Here is a 10179-nt window from a genome sequence, read left to right on the forward strand (position 1 = left end):
TATAGGCGTACTCGATTTTTATTAAATTATGGAACTTAGAGGATTGTTTGTTACCTTTCCTGATTGTACGTATGTATAGGCATACTTGCGTTTAGTATGTGAAGCAACGTTCTGTATATTTAGAATGATGTTCATGTGTGCGTGTTGGTGGAGCGTAGACTCCCCGCACACCCAGTGCTGTTTACTTGCCTTTTATACCTTTTAGAAATATTTGTTTTATAAATATTACAAAATCCAGATTGAGTTGAGACCTCATTTATAACAGCACCAAGAATTGGATTTAATTCCACATATTCAAAATAAAACAAGCTCCAGTAGCAAGAGGAATTGATTTTATATATATATATATATTCTGGCTTACAAGTGTAAAAAAACACAACCTGCTTCACCAAACTGTAATTGAGGAAGTAGATGGACAATTGTCAAATACTATTATATGGTATAGATTTAAAGGGTCTTCTTTCATAAAAGTTGATGTGTTTCTTAAAGTTAATTACTAGTATTTTGTGCAAACTGTCAAGCAGGTTTCATAGCTAGGAGCTGATATGAATAGATTGCTGATATTTAATCAAAGAACTAAGAAAAGAAGGAACGCACATCAAGACAACCAAATTATAAATGACAGTTATGAGTCCTGAAGTTAGTAATTTATATTTTTTTTCTACATTTGACATGACTTTTCAGTGGGCTATATGCTTTCTGTAAGATGCGTTTCTTTTTAACTTATCAAAAAATTGTTTTCCTTTGTTGCTGTGATTTGATGCAGAAAGGACAAACCTTTTCCTTTGGAAATCCTGGCTGCGAAGCAGCATGGGTATTTGGGGGCTGCATTGCTGGGGGAGAAATAATGCACACCCTCTTTTTTCCAATCCACTTGAGAAGACCCCAGGATGAATCCATCAATCTCTAAATACCTCTATTCCCACCCTCCTCATAGGACATGGGCAAATTACCTCTTTTCAGCTCCTTCCTCCAGCTTGCCCAGTTGACAAACCTGTCAGGAAGCAAGAATTTTAAATACTGGCCTTTTGCAGCACCAGGATATGCCTGGCAGGTCTGCAGTTTGGATGCTAGCAGAGAAAAGGGCAGATGAGCCCGTGCCCTACCAGCAGCCAAGGAGAGAGAGACAGGTCAAAAACAGTAACAGCACCATGTGTGGAGGATGCAAGAAGGATGTGGGATAACTCTGGTACAAAAGGTTTTCTTCTATGGCTCAGCATAGATGTTAATGAGAAAAATGCAAGAAATGAAGTACTATCCTTTCCACAGAAGCCTTTCCCAATGACTTCACTTGCAAGTTAATTTATATCTTCATGAAGATTTGAATGTGTGTAGACATATTCATCAATAAACCTTAAGGCAACCATGAATTCACTGCTATAACTGCTGCAATTAACTGTTCAAGGAATAGTAATGAAGTAAACAGAAATATAACAAGATGGTTGTGGGCATCTTCAACAAAAGAATAAAAGGATGGTGCAAAATGTTAAATAAACTAAATACACTATCAGACATTGACATGTACAATACATTAATCCCTATGACAAATTACATGTAGATCAAAATACTGTGGACTGGCTTAATAAGCAGGTTTATTATAATGAAATAATAATAATAATAATAGATAATAATGATAAAAAGAAAGCTTTTTCAAAAAAATTAGAAGTTTCATTAATGTTATAATTACGTAGGATTTTTTTTCTTCACTATACAAATTATTCTTAGTATCCAGATTGCATGAAGTGAAAAAATGAGAGCAGATTTTGTCAGCCAGTTTTCTAATCTAAACGAATTAGCACAGACTTGTTTGGCTCCAGAATTAAGGGGTCCCATCTTTTTTTTTTTTCAAAACCCATTTCCCTGAAACGTTAGCAAATCATTTAACAGCCATTTAAGTCCTAATCAGTTAACAGATGGTCGTCTTAATGCACCACAAGTCACAGAACATTGCTAACAAACTTAACAGCTCATATCACCAAAACAATAACAACAACAACACAAACCATAAACTACAATGTACTAACTACAATGAGAAGAGTGCAGGCATCACCAGTTTTTCAGGTCCCCATGACAGCAGGATATTCATTAAGGGGTAAATTCTTATGGATCCTGGAAAACAACATCGAACTGCACCGTTAGAGAAAGTTCAAAAGACATAACACTAAGAAAATATTTACGTATAAAATTATTGTCTTTTTTAAATTCTCTTAGTTTACTGAGTTTAAATTTGGTCTCTAACACTCACTGACGTATGCTTTAGCACACATAAACACATACTTTGTTGCTTGCCAGAGATAAAGGTTTTAAATACCTGGTATTAAATACAAAATTCACAGTTCCACACAGTAGCTTTTCAAAACGTTTGCAATGTAAATTGCAGCACTGTTTCCAGACTGTATATAATTATTCTTCTATAGCCAAAACTCTCATACTTTCCCACATCCATCTTCTGAATGGACTATAATTTTTTTTTACAATTAAATGCAAACAGTAAAACACTATATTTTTTTTATTTTTGGGGGGGTGGGGGGGGAGAGAGGGTTGTTTTGGTGTTTTGTTTTGGGTTTTTTTGTTTGATTGAAGTTTTATTTATTTGTTTAGTTTGGGTTTTCTTTTTTTTTTCTTTTTTTTTTTTCTTCTTTTTTTTTTTTTTTCGTACCTTCTGTATGAGCCACAAGAAGCAGATGTTATAGCTAACAGCAATGAAAACAGTATTTTATGGTTCTTGTGTTTTCACAGTTTTGTGTGGGGACATTAGGGACAGTAGGCTCCTTCATTTGGTTTTAAATTTCCACAAACTGCAGAGTATTTTTACACTTTCCTACCACTGTAAAACACTGCCTAAAATAGCTCATGTGGTAAAATACCTTAAAGCTTTAAAATACTGAAAAAACTTGAAGAACAGTTTTAGATTGCTCAACACTGTGCCCTTGAGAGCATTGTAGCCTTGTAATGCCAATAGAAATGATCTTTTGACTTTTCTGGACTTTCAATCAGGCCCTAAAACTATAGTTTCGGTCCCAATTAATTGGCTCACATGAAAGGAACCGGTGATAACCATTGCCCAAAGTGTTGTGCCCATATGCACTTCCACAAGGCCTGGATATTAGTGCTGAAGCCTTGTACCCCCTGTGGCTCTGGCCTTTGCCATCCCACTTTAGGAAGCCTGTCACGTTCAACAGTACCAGCAAGCTCAAAACAATAAGGGATTCCTGATGAGAATGAGGATAGATACTGAAGTTGTGGCTACAGGCAAGTGCTATTTCATTACTCCATAAATACCCAAATTTTGGCACCTCCATCTGGAGCCAGTCCCCTCCCAGAGGACTCTTTCCTATCCACCATGGCTTTTAGCTGGATGCTGCTGTATCTGCACTGGTGTGCATGGCAGTCCCACTGTGTCCCTCAACCATCCTGGGACTTGCAGATTCTTAGTTCAGCTGTATTTGGGAACAACACATCTCCTAAAATGTGTGAAAAGGCTAACAACAGCAGCAAAAGAGGAGTTCTGGTGATAAATGTTAAATTTTCCATTGCGCACAAGGGGAACAAGAATGGAGAGTTATTTGTCTGAAATCATCGAAACCTATGCCAGAATCAGAAACTGGAACCAGGCTGGGTGCTTTGACCAGCCTGGATTACCCACATAGCAGGAGATGCCGTCAGTCACTAATTAAATTGCCTCTTTTCAGAGAGAAACATAAAGAACAATGATGGCATTGTGTGAAAATCCTCAACCCAGCGCATTCAAGGTGTTTTTTCCTTTCTTCAGAAGGTATATATCACCCCCAGCAGTGCTAGAGCATGAATGCACAGACAACACCGACAACCTGACCTGTGGGGAGGACAACGGGAGTGCTTTCAGGGAGGAGAGTGAGTGTGTTGGTAGGAATGAGCAGCAGCTCTACCCTGCCAGGCACCCCGACAGAGGTCCACATCCACACGGCAGGAGGAAAAGGAGAAAGAGGTTGGAGCCACCTGGAACCAAACAAAGATTAACAGAAGTACAGGTGAATAAAATAACCTCTCAGCCAGAAAGAGTCTGGTAGCTAGGAAATACGAAGAGATCTGCACTTAATTTTTTATGCAGAGAATTTGGACAACCATTTGGAACAACCATTTGGAGTTTGCATTTAAAGTTAAATTGGGAGAGACAGCAAATAATAAGAAACAATGCAGACAGATAAAGAAGGTCTTAGAGCAGATATTTTAAATACCAACACAGCTAATAAATGCAAATGAAGTTCAGTGCAGATAAGCACAGAATTATGAGTCTGAAAGCAAAGAATAAAAAGCAGGAACTATCTGCTTAGTGGCAATCAGCTGCACTGTAATGACCAAGAATGAGATCTGGGGAATTATTGTGAAAGAAATCCCTAAAGCTTTCAGCCCAGTGAGGAAATGATTGAAACAAACAAGATGATAGGCGTTATTAAACCGCCCGAGTATAATGCTCAGTTTCCACACCCTGTGAAGGGTACGAATGAAATGCACCAAAGCAAAAGGATTAAAACCAAAAAAGCAGCATTAACCTCATAGAGTAAGATGGATTTTTGCCCTTGGCTTTTGTCTGGAATCTGAATCTTCTTGATTGCTCTGCTCCTTTGTTACTATAATGTCCTCTTTTATTATTTCATTTCCTTTTATTATTTTTTAATCTGTCATATAAAACTTTATGAGAACTTAGCCAAGAAAGGACAACATCTCCTTCACAATCACTGTAATCTATTGTTCAGGTCAGGCAGATTTTTAAAACATAAATCCAAATTCTACCTTGGACGCCTGCCTGGATTACCAGATGACCTCAGAATTATGTGCAGGAACAAAGTTAAAAGCAGTATTACTGCAATATAGCAATCTTCAGAGGTGGTGTCAGCAGAGTCTGGGATGTGTCAAGGAGGAATCAAGTTGAACTAAGAGAAGGACTTGCACTGACAACTATCTGGTGTGGAAATAATCCAAGGGCTTTGTACAGAACAAAACTGTCACTTCAGCAAGTCAATTTGCCTGTCCATCTTTCACCATATGTGCTCCAGTACTGCCTGAGCAGCTCCTGGCAGCCACTAGTATCTTCTGGTACAACCTTATGTATCTTCATCCTCATCCCTCATCTTCACCGCTGACCCAAAGGACATGCAGAACATAAGCATGGCCACAATGTGAAAGCCTGAAAGTTGATTTATCTCAAACCTGGTAAGGGATTAAGAACACATAAAAGTATTTTCTCAGGACTTTATCATGCCCCTAAATAATAGATAAATAAATAAATAAAAATGTTCAAGAAGACCTAAAGCCAGAGTAGTTGTCTTTGTACCTTGCTTCCACTCAGTTTGTCAGGTTAGCTTTTAAACTCATGGAAACTTTTAGCATCCATGCAATCTTGTGGCAAGTGATTCTACCCAAAATAAGACCATTATTCTAGCTGAGGCCTTTCTAGTGATGAGCTGAACAGGACACAAAGTTTTCCTCCTTTTTTATGGTTCCGTAACCTGACTCAGGAGAGTTCAGCTTGTGGTCCACAGCAGCATTTTGATTTTTTCAGCAGAATTGGTTCCCAGCCAATTGTTCTTAATCATGGTTTTGGCAGCAGAGAACAACTGCATTGAGCATGGACTCCGGCCTTTGCCATTATCATTTTTGTGTTCAGACTGTTTCCACGGGTTGCCAACACCATTTAACCTGTCCTTCACATTGCTGCTCTCCCCTCCTCATTTAATTTCAACTGTAATAGGATATTTCCCATCCATCAGCTAGGACATTAACAATAGCACTGACTTGTGTCTGCAGTCCCACAGATACACTTCCATTCTGTCAGCAAAATATTGTCCGAGTATTCCTCTAATGTGCTTTGCATCTACCTTACTGTAATTTCACCCAGTCCATAGCTCCCAGAGTGCTTCCCAGAACACTGCAACAATATGCTCAGAAGCCTCACAGACTTCAAGGGGGGGGTTGTTTTGTTTTGCTTTGCTTTGTGCTTTTTGCAGCAGGTACTAGCAGGTAGTTCATTTGCTTCACTATTTTTCTACAGCTAAATTCAAGTAGACTAGCCCTCAGCAGCTTTTCCACCTGTTTTACCTTTTATAAAAAGAGACACTACCTGGCCTTCTCCCAGAACCTCACCCACACTCCCTGAGCTTTCAGAGATAACTCCTATGGCTCCAGGATCATTTCAAGCTATTCTCTGAATATCCTAATGTTAAACATCCGACCATCCAACAGGAGCAATGAATTCAAAAGTTTGAACTTCAAATAACTATTTCCATCTTCCAAAACTTAATTAGACTGTACCTGAAACTGCAATGAAAATGAAAAAGTAAAAAAGTTTTAGACGTTGTTTTGATGACATTTTCGGTCCACAGCTTTCCTGCTCTGATGAGCAACAGATCAGCCCTTTCCTTGGGCATCATCTCCTTCAATAAGTGCGCTTGAAGAATTATTTCTGGCTGGTCCTGATGTCTCCTGCTAGTCAAGTCGATTCTTTTCATGCAGAAGAATAATAAGCACCTAAAATGACAGTGACACGGTGCTGATGTGATCAGGGTTCAAACTGCTGGACTACAGGTGCCGCTCTCCCATTGCCTACTGAGGTATTAAAAACGCCTCCTCTTGCCTATTCCTGCAGATAGCTGTTTTCAGATGGATTCCTGCATAATTGTACGTTCCAGGGAATATTGCTTCTCATTCTGTTCTAATCCTTCCATTTTGGTCAGTTTAGTGTACAAGAGCTGAAATCGAACATTTTCAGGCTGTCACAGAGGTTAGAAAACCTATTTACCACAAAATGAGACTCTCACTTGCTGGAGATGCCAAGCTCCTCCAGACACAGCAGGGCTCCAGTGTTTATTAGAAGCTCTGAAAGCAGCCACACTCCTGAGCACAGCGCTCTCAAGGCGAGGATACTGCTCTGCTCTGCTGGCACGATAGAGCCCAAAACCTTGGGGGAACAGCTCCTTGTGCATTTCTACAGGGCATAGAACCTCCATAACCAACTCACCAACTCTAGCACTTTGCCTAGGCTTTCCCAACACAACAGTGTGGTGTTACTTTCTTTATCCCTTCGAGTCCTTGTGTATTTAGAGGCAGCTCCCAAAGGGCAGAGAGGTGCCATAGTATTTTCACATCACCACCGAACTACCCAAAGATCTGCAAACTGTGCCTGCCTTGCAGCCAGCTGCAGCTCAGCAGCCCCAAGGTGCTGAACACCAGGGCAGACCCAGAGGTGGGAGGTGAGTGCTTTGGGGCCAGGGAGGGTTTGACATCCTATCCTTAGCACCTCTCGAGCACAGGTCTGCTTTTGGGTCATTGACTTTGTGACTTTCTCCCCAAGGGGAAAAAAAAAAAAAAAAAAAGTAGAAAAGGAGATGGTGAAACATAAGCATTTGAAAAATGCACCTTTAATAGCTTCTTATGGGCAGAATCAGCTGAACTCAGATGCAAAACTGCTTTTTGCCAAACTGCATGAAAGCATCATAAGATCTCATTTTATCTCTGTTCTCTAGATTTATTGTAGTGATGCCCTCTCATACTTCCACTCCAAAAAGCATTCCCATTATAAAATTCCTCCCTTTTTCAAAGATTTTAACTCATCTCCGTTTGTGCATGATGCTGTAGCTTGGCATACAAAGTCCTTAGTCCAGATGTGTGGTTGTTTTTTTTTTTAAAGAGGCAAAAATGAGTTCTGCAATGTTTGATTTACAGACGCATAAAAACTAAAAACTACACTTTAAAAAGCTAGGAGAAGTATCTGAAAAACAGAAATGATTGAAACGAGGGAGGAAAGAACTACCCTGAATTTTAATCCTGGAATCATTTATTTGAAAGGCAAAATATTTTTTCTCAGACCTCATTTTCTGGACATCTACTCTTTTTAAATATAGCAAAGGCTAAATTGATTCTACCTGCAATAAAGCTGCTGTGGGGTAATACAGTAGGAACAGATGATTTTGCCTGTGATACATGGTATGATGGAACAATTTTGATATTTGCAGTTATGACTCAAGGAGTTATAAGGCATGGTCCAAAGAACAATCACATCACCAGATAGAGGCGACAGCAAAATGGGATGATAACAAAGCTGGCACTTTCTGAGAAGTAAAGACTTCTGTGGGATGACATGGTGGCTGATCCTTTGGAAATACATCTGCTAACAAGCTGTCCACACGCCCATGCAAGCAGTTTTCTGTCTGTGTGCTGAGCCCAATGCAGTGTCCCAGGTAGCCCCAGTAAAGCCAACTCAATCTATTAGTGAAAAACAAAATCTACTATACTGCAGTGCTCAAGCCACTCCAAAGAGTGCTGTATGTGCCACCAAGCAAAGAAGGATCCACCTCCACTTTCTGTTATTATTGCCTGAGTCCACCCCTAACTGTTTAAACCAGCAGGCATGTAAGACTTGTAATGGATTAGAGCAAAAAGGAATAAGGCTTTTTAACTACACCAACACATCTGGTAAAGGATACTACTGAAAAGCAGTGCTTCTAAGTTCACTGTTGAAAACATCTCGCATAATGTTATGCACCACATGGTGCTTTCTGTATTCAGAAAACGAAAGAGTCAATAGCAGCATCTTTCTACCATCCTGCTGACAAGGAAGAGTGGGTGGGTAACACATGAGACCTGATGATCAGATGTTCAAGACCAGAACAGACCACTGGTTGCATGTACTTTGTCACAAAGTCACAGAAGGGGTGAGATTGGAAGTGACCTCTGGAAGTCATCTGGTCCAAATCTGCTGCTCAAGCCAGGCCACCTAGAGCCGGTTGCTCCCCCTTGCAAAGCTAAGTATAAACACTGTACTCTGTGTTTAGTGCCCCAGCTTGGCACAAGCTAACAGAACCTGAACTCTCCCACGGGCAAAGCACATATTTTGTTTGCTGGTCTGTGCTGTTTTAGCTCTGCTGCTGCAACTCAGTCTTGCTGCAGCATTTCTAGTGCATTAACCCATGTCCTCTTTGGCAGGGCAGGCACACTGTTAGGAGGCTGAGCCAACAGTTTAAAAAGTTGCACGAGCTCCTTGGCAGATACGTCGCTGGTCTTTCCAACCAGAAAACCTGACTAGTTTTTCTGCTGCGTTGCAACAGTGGGAGCCCCTTTGCATGCATTTAGCCTCCATGTAATTTGAAAGACACCCTAAGCACTGAGCTGCAAGGTGAACCCGAGGCTTTTCTCTTTTCTGAGTCTTTCACCATAATACACAGAGAAACTTTCTTCCAGATATCTCAAGACCCATGCCAAAACTGGATATTTTACTAAAGCTACGTGCTGTAAAATTGCTACTATAGACTTTGACTCACACTCAGAAGTTATCCAAACATGACAAAGTAGGACCTTCACTCTTAGACAAGTTCAAAAGTCAGATTACTGAAGGTATTTCAGTAGCAAACCAAAATGGGTCAGGACACCATTTATGGTCTTATTAATGGTTTCTTGTAAGTTGAGTAATAGAAGAGATAAAATAATGACTGCTTCATTGTTGGGGTTTTCTGATACATTGCCTGAAAGACCTGACATATTTTAAAAGGAGTCTGTAATCGAACATTTTAGATTTCCCTGGCATTATTTTAGTATAGATCCTAGAAAACATTTCGTTTATTGAGACATAAAAGAAGTGTACAATGAGATAGAAAAATTGAATGACATCACAGTTTTCTTTTTAAGGGGAGTTATAAACCAACAGTTTGGTAACTGGTGACTAATATATTTTAGCATGAGCTTCAAAGTATTCAATATGAAACTTCCTCAATATGTTTTGCAAGGAGCAAGGAACATGGGAACAGGACATTAACAAAGGTGAAGCTTCTTGATAATCCATGAAGACAATAACTAACACTGCATTAAACATTACAGACTGCATTTGCTTTTATGTTCTGGTTACACTTTCTCTTTAAATTTAGATGTAAATGCTTTTTAGACAAAGTATTCTCACTACCTGTCACCTGCAGCTGTGAAAGTTTTGTTTTTCTCACTTGATAGTGATTAAAATGATCCCTGAATATATGCCTGAAAGGTAGAAAATGAGACTTAAGTGGGTTTTGTTTAAGACAATTCTAGAAAGGAAAGTGGAAGGCAAAACAGTAGGCTATTTTGCAACTTCACTTTTCAAAAAAAAAAAAAAATCAAACCACTTGAAAACAGGATCATTTAAAATTAAGTTAGGGAGCACAGTATTTTCTGCTG

Source organism: Netta rufina (genome assembly GCF_964035555.1).
Source record: "Netta rufina genome assembly, chromosome: 3".
NCBI lineage: Eukaryota > Metazoa > Chordata > Aves > Anseriformes > Anatidae > Netta > Netta rufina.